Below are 15,337 nucleotides of genomic sequence, written 5' to 3'. Positions count from 1 at the left end.
TATGCAATCTAAACTTAGCTTGCTGCAACTTTAAGTCATTGGTCCATGTACTCCTTTCTGCAGCAAGAGAGAACAGGTGCTTTCCCTCTTTTTTATAGCAGCCCTTCAAATATTTGAAGACTGCTATCACATCCCCTCTTAAGCGCCTTTCTGCAAGCTGAACCCTGAGGCTCCTTCAGCCTCTACTTGTATAACTTGCTTTCCAAGCCCTTTATCATCATTGTCGCCTGCTTCTGGACCCTGTCTAACTTTGCCACATCCTTTTTAAAATGCAGAGCCCAGAACTGCACACAATATTCCAGATGAGACCTAACCAATGCCAAGTAGAGAGACATTATCCCTCTGATGTCTTTCATTTAATGCTTCTATTGATGCAGCCTAAAACTGCATTCACTTTTTGTGTAGCTGCATCACACTACAGACTCTCAAGTACTTTTCCATAGAGTTCCCATCCAGCCAAGTGTCCCCCATTTTGTATTTGTGTTTTTTACTATCCCTCCTAAGGTGTAGCACCTTACATTTGTCTGCATTAGACTTTATCTTGTTAGCTCTAGCCGAACTTTCAAATCTGTCAAGATCCTTCTGGATTATGCTCACATCCTCCAACTTGCTTGCAATCCTTCTCAGTTTCATGTGCTCTGCAAACTTGCTCAAGAAGCTTTCTGTGCCAGCATCTAAATCATTAACAAACACACTGAGCAGTACTAAGCCCAGGACAGACCCCTTTGGGACTCCACTCAAAACCTCCTGACATTCAGACACGGATCCATTAATAATTACCCTTTACTTGCAGCTATTGAGCCAGTAATCTACCCACCTTGTAATAGTTTTATCTAGACCGTGTTTCTCCAATTTGTTTCTGAGAAGGTCATGCAGGACCTTGTCAAAAGCCTTGCTGAAGTCCAGATACACTATATCCAAAACTTTCCTTTCACACACTCAGGTAAGTTACTTTGTCAAAGAAAGAAATCAGGTCTGTTTGACACTCTTTGTTTTTCAAAATTCATGCTGGCTGCTTGTGATCAGCCTTTCCTCCTCCAGATTCGTTTTAATGGCCTTCATTAGGATATACTCCAGTAACTTTCCAGGTATTGAGGTGAGGCTAACCAGTCTGAAGTTCTTTGGGTCCTCCTCCTTCCCCTATTTAAAGAGGGGCACTATATTAGCCCTTTTCCAGTCCTCTGGTACCTGGCCTGTCTCCAATTACTTCATAAAAATAATTGCCACAGGCTCCAAGATCTCCTCAGCCAATTCCTTCAGGACCCTTGGATGAAGCTCATCAGGCCCTGCTGACCTGAATTCATTCAGACCCAACAAGGTTTCTGACCATTTCTGTTGTTATCTCCTTCCTCAACTTGCCCCCTTCTTATCCAAATAATTCCTATTAGATGTCTGGCTGCAACTTATTTTTTGGTAAAGACTGAAACAAAGCAGCTATTTAGTAGATCCACCTTCTTTGCATCTTCAATTAGGAGCTCCCCCTGGCTTGTTAACAGAGGACCCACATCTTCCTTTTTTTCTGGCCAACATACTTACAGAACCTCTTCTTGTTGTCCTTAACTTCTCTTGTCAGGAGCAGCTCATTCTTTATCTTTACCTTCTGATTTTGTCCCTGCAGGTTCTTCTACTTGCTGGTACACTTCCTTGGTGATCTACCAATTCTTCCATTGCCTGTATGCTTTCTTTTTGTATTTAAGGCATTTTAGAAGCTCCTTGTGAAGCCACATTGGTCTCTTGCCATTCTACTTGTGCTTCCCTTGTGTCAAGACAGTTTTTTGTTGGGCTTTCAATACTGTGTCCTTTAAACGCTCCCAGACCTCGTGAGCAACTTTATCATTCAGTCTATCCTCCCATGTCACCATGCCTATTAGTTCCTTGAGTCAGATGGAATCTGCCTTTTGAAATCTAGTGTCCCAATTTAGCTAACCTCATGTTTTCCCCAACTCAGGATCTGGAATTCTATCATATTATACTTGCTTCCTCCCAAGTTACTCATCACCGTCACATCCTCAGCCAATTCTTCCCTGTAGATCAAGACAAGATCCAAGATAGAAGATCCTTTAGTTGTATCATCCACTTTCTGGAAGAGAAAGTTGTCCTCCATCCAAGTTAGGAACTGGCATAACATTTTATGTTTGGTTACATTGTTCTACCAGCAGATATCCATAAAATTGAAGTCTTCCATAAGTACCATCCCATAGATTTTCTTAATAATTTGCAACCTGCTTGAACAGTGCCTCATCCACCTTCTCTTCCTGACTTGGTAGCCTATAATAAATCCCCACCCTTATATTGGTGCCACATCTTTGAACTTTTATCTTTACCCTGATGCATTCTGCTTTGCTACCTTCTTCCACCTGAACCAGGGAACAAGTGTATTCATTTTTGACATACAAATGAACCCCACCACCTTTTCTCCCAACACTGTCCTTCCAAAACAGTGTAACCCTCCATGTTGACATCCCAGTCATAAGAGCTGCCCCACCAGGTCTCAGTGATGCCAATCAGATCATAGTTCTTTTTATGGGCTGCAGCTTCCAGCTCACCTTATTTTTTCCCCATACCTTTTTGCATTTGTATACACGCATCAGATACATTATGCATTTTGACCTTCTTGCTTCCCTTTTGCACCACTTGTTACAGTCCTGTAGCTATTTGGTTCTTTCCCCAGAGTTGAGCAGCTTTTTTGAGTCCTTTCCCCTCTGGAATGTATGCTCAGATGCTGGGGAGTTTTGATCAACAGCCCCATGGGACCTAGTTTAAAGGTCTCCTTACCAGGCTGCGCAGGCCATACCCAAAGATGTTCCTCCCCATTCCTTCCAGATGGATCCCATCTCTTGCTAGCAGCCCTCCTCCCAAGAACATCCATCCATTGTTGAAGAAGCCAATGTTTTGATATCAATATCGGCCTGTTGCTGAAGAAGCCAAAGTCTTCACATTGACACCACTATCTCAGCCACGTGTTCACCTTCAGGATATGATGGACCCCTGCCTTCTACAGAAAGAATCAATGAGAGCACAAGTGGTGCTCCAAGCTACTTAATTCTCCTGCCAAGAGCCTCATATTCACTTCTCACCTGTCCCGTGTCATTCCTGGTGGTACCATTGGTGCCTAAATGCACAAGCAGGCTAAGCTACCAAAAGTCAGCTCTTATTTATACAGGGTAAAGGCATGCGCATGGACAGTAATCAGGGAGGAGATGATGTTCAGTAAAGCCCTGTCCTCTCTTGCTCTACAGTAACCTGTTTGCAACTCCCTCCCCCCATTGGCAATCCCCACCCCCCAACCCACAATGCTTTTCTACCGTTGTTATCTGTACCAAGTCAATGCAGCAATGTAGGAGAGTGGAGCTTTTATTTTAGTTTTTGTATCAAAAGAATTGCGATTACAGGGGAAAACCCTGCCTAGTCATACTTGTGAACCACCACTAAAAAAAGCTAAAGGAATTCAAGAGAAGTTCTTTTAATCTCAAGCAGAATCACAAAGATCCTGCATTCATTCATGCATGTGCTACTCTGCTGCTTTACAGGTGAACTCTCATGTATAAGAATATCTAATTCTTACATGGTGATTGCCAACAGTGGATTCCAAAGTACTTAACAAAAAGGGAGTCAGTATCATCATTCCCCATATTACTCCCAAGGTCAATTTTTAAGGTAATGGCAGAATAGAACAGAGATTTCCTGAGTTCCAATCCAGTAGACTGAATTGTCTCCCTTAGACCAATATAACAGAAGACAAAATTAGATTAGCAGGATACTCTTACTTACTGGGAGTGGTGTGTGAGAATCAAAGAACCTCATTTGGCTTTCACATAGCATGTTGAATTGGCAGCACTGACACTCAGAAGAGTAGTCTGTTTGTAAGTTCACCAGCTATGGTACTGAAGTCACTGGACCTCCATGGTCATATTTTTCAGTGTTACTTTTAAGAGTAGAATTGCATTTCAAGAACTCTCCCCCACCCCCCTTTTTTTGTTTGTTTTTTTAAGTGTTGTCAGAGTTGTTCATTAATTTTGTGCCCCAAGTGCTGCCACTGTATGTACAAACTGCATATATGCATGTGCAAATAGCCACACATCTGCCCAGTTGGCTGAGTACAGAAATACCTTATACACGTGCATAATCATGATAAAGGTATGCAAATACAGTATGTCATGATACAAATGTTTTGTGCAGATACTTTTAAAATAACAATTTTATTATGGTCCACATTTTATTTTTTATGATGGCCAACCTAAAACTTTAGATTTCCCTACCTAAAATGGCATGGAGGAAAAGCTCTTTCAAAATGCATCAGCTTTGGTGAGGAAACTGAGTACATGTGGATGTAGCAGCACTTTTTCAAATAGTTTCAGAACACATTGAAAAATGCAGTAAGTAATAAAACAAGATGTGAACACCCTGTTTTTTTTTTATTGCTTGCACTTAATGGATCCCAACTATTGCTTGACCAATTATAATTTGAACTAAAGAGAGGAAATGACTGAAGTGCAGCCAGAAGCACAATCGCAACAGCTAATTAAGTATACTCTGTGTATTAACTGCAATTATGAGCAAATAACTTAGGATGAACACTGCATGCTGTTAAATAACATTCTACAAATACATTTGCTTTCAGAGATGATTTTAGATGCCAGAGCAATTTCTTCATAACCTACACCTGAATTTCAGAGTCTCTGCCCACAACAGCAGGTTTAAATCAAATTAAAACTTTGCCCCAGGGTATGATTATACCTCTCAGTCTTACAGAGATATCTTATTATTACTGCTGCTTTCACACAGGAGAAAGAAAACCTTTATGTACCTCTGTGCCTGATTAAAAACAACAACAAAAAGACTCAAATAAAAGAAGAGGCTTCATTTGCACTGGAGGATGGGATTTCCCTTTGGATTTACTGCCCTCTAGAAATCTTTCAGTTCAGAACTATCAAACTTTTGAAATGGATTTTGAAATAAACTACTTTAGCTAAGGATATTAGGGGAGAAAGTAAGTGAAAGGCAGAAAGAGGCAACCATCATTTTGGCTTATAGTTACACTTTCTATAAATGATGAGATGTTTTATATGTCCCAGGATTATGTTGGTTGTTTTTGAATACATGTATGAGAGCAGAGCATTGGTGACCATTCTGGATGCATATCACTGGAGACCTGGGTGGATGCCCTGTTTGCCCATACAAAAGAAACAGCAGTGTGATTGATAGGAATGGAAGCTTCCCTAAAGTGCTCTTTCAATAGGCTTCATTGCAGGAATTACTGAGAGGCAATTTTCTTCTTCACAGCCTCACAAGTGGGACAGCTGGCAGGGTCGTCTTTCTGGTATAATATTAAAACTTTGGAAGTCATGAGATGGAATTGGTAGCTTGGACCCCAGTGTCTTGAACTTTGTCTCCATTTGTTCTACTTTGGAATGAAAAAACAAAACCTGTTGCAAGCATGTACAAAATGGAATTTGTTGAAACACTTATTTTCAGATCAAGGTCAGATTTGCAGTTTGGAGCATCTCTTCTTTCTCTAGTCAGAAGTGATGAACCACAGGGTTCAGTTTGGATCTCAGAAACCTCACCATTTATTTTTCCCAAAAGTAGGACTCCACTAGAAGTTTTTGCTTAAGCAAAGCAGGATAGTTCAACAAAAACACATTAATTGAAAATGTTCCAACAGCAAGTGCAGACCACTGAGCTCTTGACTCAAGTGATCACATAGCCAGAGGGGAACTTCAAGTTACTATTAGTGCAGTACATTTAAACCAGATTATTTTGTCCTCATTTCATTTCTATACCCTTTGCCCAGTCTTTCACCCTCACAAATCTCTTATTATTTTTTATATGCAAATTGTCAACAATGCATTTCCCACTGTACGAAACACAAAATAAAACTGTACCTCTTCCAAATTTCTTACAATTTAATATGGAATGCAGTATGCACTGGGAAGCCCAATGGATGAAACAACTTTGCTGCAAATCTAATCCTAAAATACCAACGAGGATATATTAATCATCAGGGAATAAGCAATATTTGGCAGACACCTAACTGTGGAAAAGATGTATTAAAAGATGCAGAAGACATTTAATTCTTATGGGGACAATAGGTATAGTGAGGGGATCTACTAAATGAATTATTAGTGGTATATAGCTACTGTAAAGCACTTTGCATGTATAGCCCTCAGCCCACCTCAGAAAGGAGAGATCTTTAACATCACTTTCTTCATCAGGCAAATGATAAAGCCACTGAAGAAAAAGGTTCCAGTCTACCGCCGTGTCCATTGTGCCTCTTGGCTCTGCCAGTGCCGTTAGTTTAACAAAGAGGCATGGTGGGCAGGAGAAGGGAAGAGATTAACTGTTTCAGCTCTTAAATTTACCTGTAGGTTATTTCTTCAGATCCCCACTTTTAATTTGTACCAATCTATCAAAATTAATGGGATATATGCAGGGAAAGACCAAAGGCTCTCCTGGAAAGATAAGATTAGATTAGATGGCTTTTTTTGCTTCTTTTTATTATTAGTTGAATGTTTTGGTTATATTCGAATCCAGTCTGATGTTCAGCAAGGGGGGAAAAACAGCCTTCACTGCAATACAGGTATTTGTTCCCTTACTGAAAATTAAATACCAATCGCTCCTTAACTTTTATGTATTTCACTCAGCAACAAATGCACCTTTGCATTTAAATTTTTTCTGGGTAAGGGTTCTCCATTTACCCTGCATGCATAAGACTATGTCTCTGTAACCAAAAAGACTTCACATTCAATAAAAGACAGCCCAAATAAATGAGTTATGGGAACAGTAATAACTAGGGGGATGTGATGGAATAAAACTCATCAGGCAGTCAGACTGGGATGCAGGACAGCAGAGCTGCAAGGACTGAAGTTTATGAGGCTACCAGGAAAACACAAAGATCCCCCAGATCCCAGAAAAGGCGATCCCTCCGTGCACTTTGGGGCAAGTGACTCATTTCTGTTCTCCCTATTTTGTTCCTTATGCCATTGTATACATTTTTTTTTTTTAAAGGCCTTGAAGAGATCACTTTGGGGAGAACCTGAGTCCAAGGCATGTCCTTTCCCTTACCTGTTGCTGATCCTGTGGGGAGAAGAGCTGCTGTCCTGCTCCAGCCAGGGTGCACAGGGAATAGACTTGGCCCAGGACATCAGTAGCAACAGTGAGTGGGCAGGTTCCCCCTCCCTGTCTGCTCCTTCTGGGTGTTCCCTGCCATCCCGGGACCAGGTGCAGGATGGAGGAACCCACCTGCCTGCCATCCCTGCCACTGTCCTAGGATGAGCAAGGCCCCTGTGCAACACAGCTGGAGGAACTCCAGTCATCACCAGGACAGTGGCAGCCAAGGAAGTAGAGAAGGGGAGAGGAGGGGACATACCTCTGAGTTCAGATGGAAAGGGTGGGGAGGGTGAAAAGAGGATTCTTACCTGATTTGGGAAAAGTGCAAGACTGATGTTTTCATGGTGCATTCTGCCCTCCCCTGATAAAGAGGGGGTAAGAGACTGGGAGCAGGGACTGCAACCACCCCTCTGTTGCTCTGGTCACTGCTCCCATTTTTGCTTTGCAAAAATCCTGTGTTTGCTACTATGTGTGGTCCTTTTGGTTTCTTGGCCTTCTGCTTTGAACCAGATGGTTCCAGAATAGCTCAGAACCCCATCCCTCCTATCTACTGCCACACAGAAAGCTTGAAAAGTACAGAGCCTGAGCAAGCCTAAAGCAGGCCTTATGCACAAAGGGATAACTTCATGGAACTGTTTGGCTTTCAGTAGTTAGCTAACTGTTGGGATAGTTTGGAGGGGCTCTTGTTTTATAGGTTTAATGTCTTAGATCTACACCATTTCCAGAACCAAACTCCTCCTCCCCTCCCCACATACTGCATAAATATGCAGCAACAATACTCCAAACACGTTGATTTCTCAAGTTCATCTTCTGCGATTGTGCTGATAATGATGCATATACAAAACGTTCGTTTTTGCTGGAGTCTGCAGAGGAACATAATTAGTAAACAAATGAAACCTGGTTGGAAATTTTAATTAGCTTTATAAAAAAATGCCTGTTCTGAAGAAGCTAGGGTAGTGGGTGATGAAAACTACAACCCAGGTGATGTCCCCATTTGTACCACATAGGCAATAAGTCATTGTGACTTATTCTCCCCCATGGTGTAGTGGGTTTGGGTTAACTACCTCCACCTCAGTCTTTCAGTGTCCTTTTACAAGCTCACAGCTTCAGTTTATTGTCTGTACTCCCATGGGCAAGCTCTCTCCTGGCAGGTGTCAATCAACTTAAGCACTTTGCACCATGCAAACACACAATATGTGGTCTTTTCCTGGACCAGCAAGCGTGCCTGGGCTCAGGTCTGCTGCCACCAGCCCACACTCCCTCTTTTTCTCTGCTCACACTGGCCATATACACAGTCTCTGCTGCACACTCCTGATCTCTGGGGGACTCCTAGGAGAAAAGTATTACAAGCAGGGTCCTCAGGCACCACTGTGCTGGCCTGCCAGTTCTCTCCTTCTTGGCGCCGAGTCTCTATGCTTTCAGCCCCAGCACTTGGTTCTCAACTTCTGGCTCTCAGCTCAGCTGTCTGCCTGTCTCAGGCTCCTCTCCCTAGAAACCTAACTCCCACACCTCTCTGAGTACTATGTGAAAGTCTCTCTGAAATTCCTGTGGGCCAGCTAATTATCTGGGTCATCTGGCCCAGTCCTCCTAGGCAGCCTGTAATCAGGTTTCACTGCCTGCAGCTGGATTGCAGTCCTTACCAGCCTGCAGACTACTCCCAGTCCCTTTGAGCTGGCAAACTGCCCCCAGGCTCCTTGAGATGGCAGTTTGCTACATTACTACGTGCACCAATAGGCAACTTCTAGAAAAAGGGCAAGAGTAGTTCAACCTGCTCTGGCTTTCTATTAAATGTTTTTTACCTGCAAACACAGGCACAGACTTCAAAACCCTTTAAAAATCTATCACTAATCCCTTGCAGTCAAGGTTAATAGTCATCTTTGATTGCTTTATCTATGGGTCTGAAAATGGCTAACAAGTCCAATCCAAGATCAGACTGTTGCAACTTATTTTCATGTTTCTGTGTGGGGTGGGTGGCCCTGGATTCTTGATTTGGTCCACAACATGTTTTTTCTGCTGCTCCCACTTTTCCATCTCCTGTTGTCATTGTAAGGTTTCAAAGTACTGAGATCCTTGTAGCAGACTCTTTCTCCATTTGGGGCAGTTCTGGGTGAGTCTCCCATGAGTTGATATCAATGATGCATTTTTTCACTTGGTTTGGATCTGACATTGTGATCTTTGAACACCTATTTCTTCAGGTGTACAAAGGCTGCACTTGCACTTCTGAAGAAATCTGACAATCGCCTCAATGTCAGCCTTCTGCAAGAGATGGCTTCTGATTATGCAGGATATACTCAATATTCTCCAGAGTCTCACTGTAAATTTGGATTACTGTTGCTAGAAACTACTCATTAACTTGTTGATGGAGAATTTTAGCCTTTTGAACATTAAGCATTAGTCCCACTTTCTTGTATGTCTCAGTAAAGATGTCAACAATTGCCTGAAGATCTGCTTTCAAGTAAACATGCACTACAGCGTCATCAGCATACTGGAGCTCAAGGATTGAGGTCAGGGTGGTCTTGGTTTTGGCTTGGAGTCAGTCGAGATTAAACAACTTAGCATCCATACAGTAGTTTAGCTCCACATTGACTGGAAGCTTGTTGGTGGTCAGAAATATTGAAGAGAGTGTTGGAGTGATGATGCAAAGGAATCTGCGACAGATCCATTACTGAGAAACACTGCTTGTATAGCATCATGGAGCAGGCAAAGACTGGTAATAAATTTTGGTGGGCATCCATACCTCAGAAGGATCCTTCACAGGACTTCTTGGTTGACAATCAAAAAGGCTTTTGAGAGGCCAAAAAGGACATGTAAAGAGGTTTATTTTGTTCCTGGCATTTTTCCTGCAGCTGATGATTGGTGAGGATCATGTTGATTGTGCTTCTTGATGCCCTAAACATACACTTACATTCTGGGAGCTCGTCTGCAAGTGGAAAGAGATGATTCAGGAGGGTTCTTGTAATCATCTTTCCTGTGATGGACAGCAAGGTGATCCCTCTGTAATTTCCGTAGTCAGGCCTGTCTCCCTTCTTGAAGATTGTCATGATCATGGTGTCCCTAAGGTCATCTGTGATTTCCTCATTATTCCAGATCCTTAAGATGAGGGCATGGAGATGTGATGCGAGTAGCTCTCCTCCCTGCTTGAAGATTTCAATAGGGAGTCCATCAGCTCCAGATGCCTTGTCATTCTTCATCTGTGTAACCTCCCATGCTGCTCACTAGTGTTTCACTCTCTTGCTTTTTGGGCATGACCATCTCTTTAACAGTTGACAGCTCGCCATTCAGTCAGATATCTTGGACAGTCCCCAGGGGTTCTCACCTGCCACATCTTGTTGGAATAACTTTGTTATTAGGAGGATGATTAAGTCCTGCCTTTCCTGAGTCCCTTCTTCAATCTTCCCACCTGGCTTTAGGTGGCAGGGCTCTGCCTCCCCTACACCCTTCCTTGCACCAACCAGATGTTAATTCCAGACCATGACTAGGACTCATCACAGTAAGAGGTTTTCTTGTTGTCTCCTTTTAAGTCATAAAAGTCCAATTTGGACAGCATACCGTCCAGCTTTAAGCCATACGTCAACTGGCCTGCAGTTTTACCAGTCCTGAGTTGCCTTATTCTCCAGTGCACTTCTGTCTTCCTCTGGTTTGGGTCCACGGCAGCCCATGGATCCTTCTCTCTATTTTTTCTCAGGTTTGATGTTGTCCCACTCCCAGCTGGCCGTGTCCAGGATCCACTGCTCCATCTCCAGTAAGTAGCTAGGCCCTCCTGGGCTTAGCTTATCCCTGCCTGGCTCCTCTTGGGGCTGCCACCACATGCCCTTTCTGGGGCTGCAAACAGCTCTGAGCCACTCTGGGCCCTCCAGAGGACTCACATCCAGTCCTCCTTGATCTTCATCTGGTGGGGTTTTTATGCTCCCTCCAGGGGGCTGGCCAGCAAATTGGTGCCAGAGCGCCACCATAAAAATCGGGTCCATGCCAGCACTGGAACTGACCCCAGCTGTCCCCCAGCTCATTGCAGTTTTCTTCTTCTTTCTCTGTTATGGTGGTTTTTCCTCTTCACAGCCCCATTCTGGCTGGACTTCCACTCCCTACCAGCATCACGCCAGCTCCGCGCCTCTCCTCCCTTGGGTAAGTTTCTCTTCATGGCGGTATCCCCATCACACAATCTGCTTTATGGCTTTCCTCTCCTTGTCAAGGTTAGAGAAATTCCAAGATCATCTCTACCTGGATGTTGTGGGATGGAGTTAAAAGCACTCATTAACAACTGTCTCAATTGATAAGGTCTTCAAAATGTTCTTTCCAGCAGGTGTTAAATGGCTCCTCTTTCCTTGATTGGGTCTCCTCCACCCTTAGGTTTCAAGGGGGTTGGTGCCCAAGTGCTCTGACCTTAGATGGCTTTGGTGGTACTGAAAAAGCTACACATCATGGATGTTGAATTTTTTTTTCCCCCACCTTGTCCTGCTACCATCTTTTCTTCATATTGCAGGGCCTCCTTTACACCACTGTCTTGGATTTTTTGTGGTTCAATTTCTTTTGCTTGGAGTTGATGTCATTCTGCCAAGAACAAGAGGCTTTGCACTTGTGGTCAATCAGCTTTTGGATCTCCTGGTCATTCTCATTAAACCAGTCCTGCCATTTCCTGGTAGAGAATCTAAATGTCACTTCACAGGCACTGTTGACAGTGGCCTTGAATGCTCCCCAAGTGCTGCAGATATTCTCCCATTGTTGATTGGAATTCACCAGTTTGTTGTTGAGGCACCAGTGAAAGAGGCCTTGTATGATTGGGTCCTCACATTTTTCGTTGTTGATCTTTCATCAGCATTGCTTCTGCTGCAGCTGTTTGTTGGGAGCCAGTTTGAGTGACATAACCAAGTGGATGAATCAATATCAGTACCACAATCATCAGTTTCTAGCATAGCTCAGGTGATACAGGCATCTTTGCGATCCTAGGTGCAAACAATGGCATAGTCAATCAAATGCCAATGCTTAAATTGTGGGTGTTGCCATGATGTCTTGTGCCCATTTTTCTGGTGGAACAGGGACTGGTGATGGTGAATATGTTCCGAGTATTTGGTCAATAGGAGGATGCCACTAGAGTTGAACTTCCCTACTTCTTCCTTGCCAATTATTCTATTCCAGAGGTTCAAGTCTCTGACTCTGGCATCAAAATTACCTTTCAGATTTCACAGATCCTTTTGAAATCATTGAGCAGATCACAAGATGGGACAGAGTGCATCCTTGGCAAATTTATAGATGATACAAAGCTAGGGGGAGTAGTAGATATGCTGTAGGGTAGGGCTAGGATTCAGAAAGGCTTCAACAAATTGGAGGATTGGACAAAAAGAAATCTTATGGGGTTCAATAAGGACAATTGGAAAGTCCTGCCCATTGGATAGAATGATCCCATGCACTGCTACAGGCTTGGAACCAACTAGATAAGAAGCAGTTCTGCAGAAGAGGACTTGGGGATTATAGCAGGCAGTAAGCTGAATATGAACTAACAGTGTGCCCTTGTTGTGAAGGTTAACAGCATAGTAGGTTGCATTTAATGGAAACATTGCCAGCAGATCAAAGGCAGTGATTATTCCCCTCTATTCAGCACTGCTGAGGCCACATCTTAAGTAGTGTCCAGTTTTGAGCCCACCACTACAGAAAGGATATGGACAAGTTGGAGAGAGTCCAACAGAGGGCAACTTGGAGGGCGGTGCAGGCTGGAGTACATGACTTATGAGAAGAGGCTGAGGGAAGTGGGCCTCTTTTAGTCTGGAGTAGAGAAAATTGTGAAGTGGCCTTCATCTCTTTGGAATCGCCCTTCAGGTAGTTGGAGCTAGACCAGTTCTCAGCAGGACTGGTTTAATAAGAGTGACCAGGAGGTCCAAGAGCTGATCAACTGTAAGCAGATAGCAGAACAAGGATCAATGGCTTTAAGTTGCATCAAAGGAAGTTTAGGTTAGATATTAGAAAACACTCTCACAAGGAGGGTAGTAAAGCACTGGAACAAGTTACTCAGAGAGGTGGTGGAAGTTCCATCCTTTGAGGTTAAGACTGGAATAGATAAAGCCTTGGCTGGGGTGATCAATTTGGAGATGGTCCTGCTTTGATCAGGGGTTTGGATTAGATGACCTCCTGAGATCCCTTCTAGCCCTAATTTTCTGATTATGTGCATAAGTCCATTTCCCTCCAGAACATCAGTAAGGAATTGGTCAGTGCTGGTATAAAATTCCTCCTTGATTTTGTCAACAACATCTAGAGTCAGGGCACACACACCGATGACATTGCCATATTGGCTCCCTGTCAATTTAAGATGGAAAGGCATAAGGATCTCATTAATACCAATGGGGAACTCATTAAGTTGATTTACAAGTTCATTCTTAATGGAAAAAAATAATAATTCGACTCCATGAAACTGGTGTTCTCCTTCCTGCTTACCTTTCCAGAAGAAGGTATAGCCACTTCCTTGTTCTTTGAGCTGCCCATCTCCTGCTCACCAGTTCTCACTCAGTGCAGTGACATCAATATTGTGTTGTCCAAGTTTGAGTCATGATTACAGTATGGAGTTCTGGGAGATCACCAATAATATTATCCATGAGGGTCCTGCTGTTCCAGGTCCTGAAATTGATTGCGTGTCTTAATTTCGACCACAATAAAAGTGATGCCAGTGGATGCATTTATCTAATCAGGAAAAAGGTAGGCAAACTACACTTAGGGAACCTTTTCTAAACCCCTCTCCATGTGGGGTGAGCAGAGTGGATCCTGAAGAGTGCTGCTCAGTCACAATTACCATTGCCAAATCACATTCATGCCTCACTCAAATGCTAGACGACCTTCTTGTAACTGCCGCCTTCATGCCAGTACATGAATATAAAGCAGCTAGTAAATAATAAATTGACTTGGTTTCTTAAGATGACTGTCCCAGGGACGCCGGGTCTATAGGGAAACCCTGGGCCAAAACCAAAGGGGAAGAAACCCTGTACTTACCCTTCACAGAAGCCGGAGGGAGTAGGGGAGCACACACCGGGAAAAATCACCCGGGTGCTTCATCAGCCGCGCTCATATTCAGCTGGGGCTGGGTGACGTCAGCGAGAGACACCACCCAGCCGGAATAAAGGGCAGCCCCGGGGGCAAAGGCAGGGGGCAGAAGACCGGGGAGACCGCGGGGAAACCCAAGGGCAGGAGCGTGCACCCGCGTGGTCTGTCTGCCCAAGGCGGCGAGAGTTGCTGCCGCTGCAGAGGCGGCGAGAGCTGTAACTTCAAAAGAGCCAGCAGAGACCCTGGGGAAAACGCCGGTGGAGAGGCCGGTGGAGGAACCAGCAGCAGAATCGGCGAGAGCCGGCAGAGAAGACAGCAAGAGAGCCGGCTGGGAAGATGGCAAGAGAGCCAGCAGGGAAGCCAGTGAAGGGACCGGCAGAGGAGCCGAGGAAGGAGGACCTCAAGGGGACTGGAGCAACGTCCCCAGAGGGTAGACTCCTAGGGGGCTCTGAGGCACTGGGCTGTCGCAGGGCCTTGAGCTAGGGCACCATTTTCCTCAGGGCTTACACGCCCAGGGTTAGACCTCCCTGGCAAGGCACGGTGGTGGGGCTTTGTTTTGTTTTTTTTCTCTCTCTCGTTTTTACACATGGTGGCATCACGGTGGCAGGGTAGGATAGGGGCTGCAGGTATCAAGGGTCTCTTAGCCCTCTGACCGGAGCCCAGCCTAGGCCGCCTGGTTCCACTGAGCTGGGACTACGGGAAGGTCGAGGATAGAAACGAGATGGGGCCAGTAAGAAAGGACGACCAGGAGACCCACGGCAGCAGGTGGCATTTGGCCGGGGTGTAGGGGAGGTTGGAGCCCCGTGAGTGCCCGCCGAAGGCATGACGACCCTGGAGGCTGCTTCGAAGGAGACCCCCTCCACTGAGGATCCATTCAAAGTCGTGGCAGGCGAGTTTAGGGGGTCTCCCGATGCCATCCAAGGCACCCTCCGGGGTCCTCTTGCAGGTCCGTGGCAAACCCGATCAACTGCCCAGGCAAAAGCGGCTTGAGAACGCCTAGTGGAGCAGAGGCGGGCACAACAACAAATCCTGGAAAATCCTCATTTCTGAACATATTATCACAATTCCATTGATTAAAAGATCAGTCATGATAAGGTGTATAGTGAGTTATATCTGCAGAATTAGGTCCCATGGTTGAGAGGGCTTAGCCAAATGCTTGACACAAAGCACCATTCATCATGTAATTTCAAAGCACAAACTTTAG

Source organism: Alligator mississippiensis, chromosome 2, assembly GCF_030867095.1.
Source record: "Alligator mississippiensis isolate rAllMis1 chromosome 2, rAllMis1, whole genome shotgun sequence".
Lineage (NCBI taxonomy): Eukaryota > Metazoa > Chordata > Crocodylia > Alligatoridae > Alligator > Alligator mississippiensis.
This window is presented reverse-complemented; position numbering follows the sequence as displayed.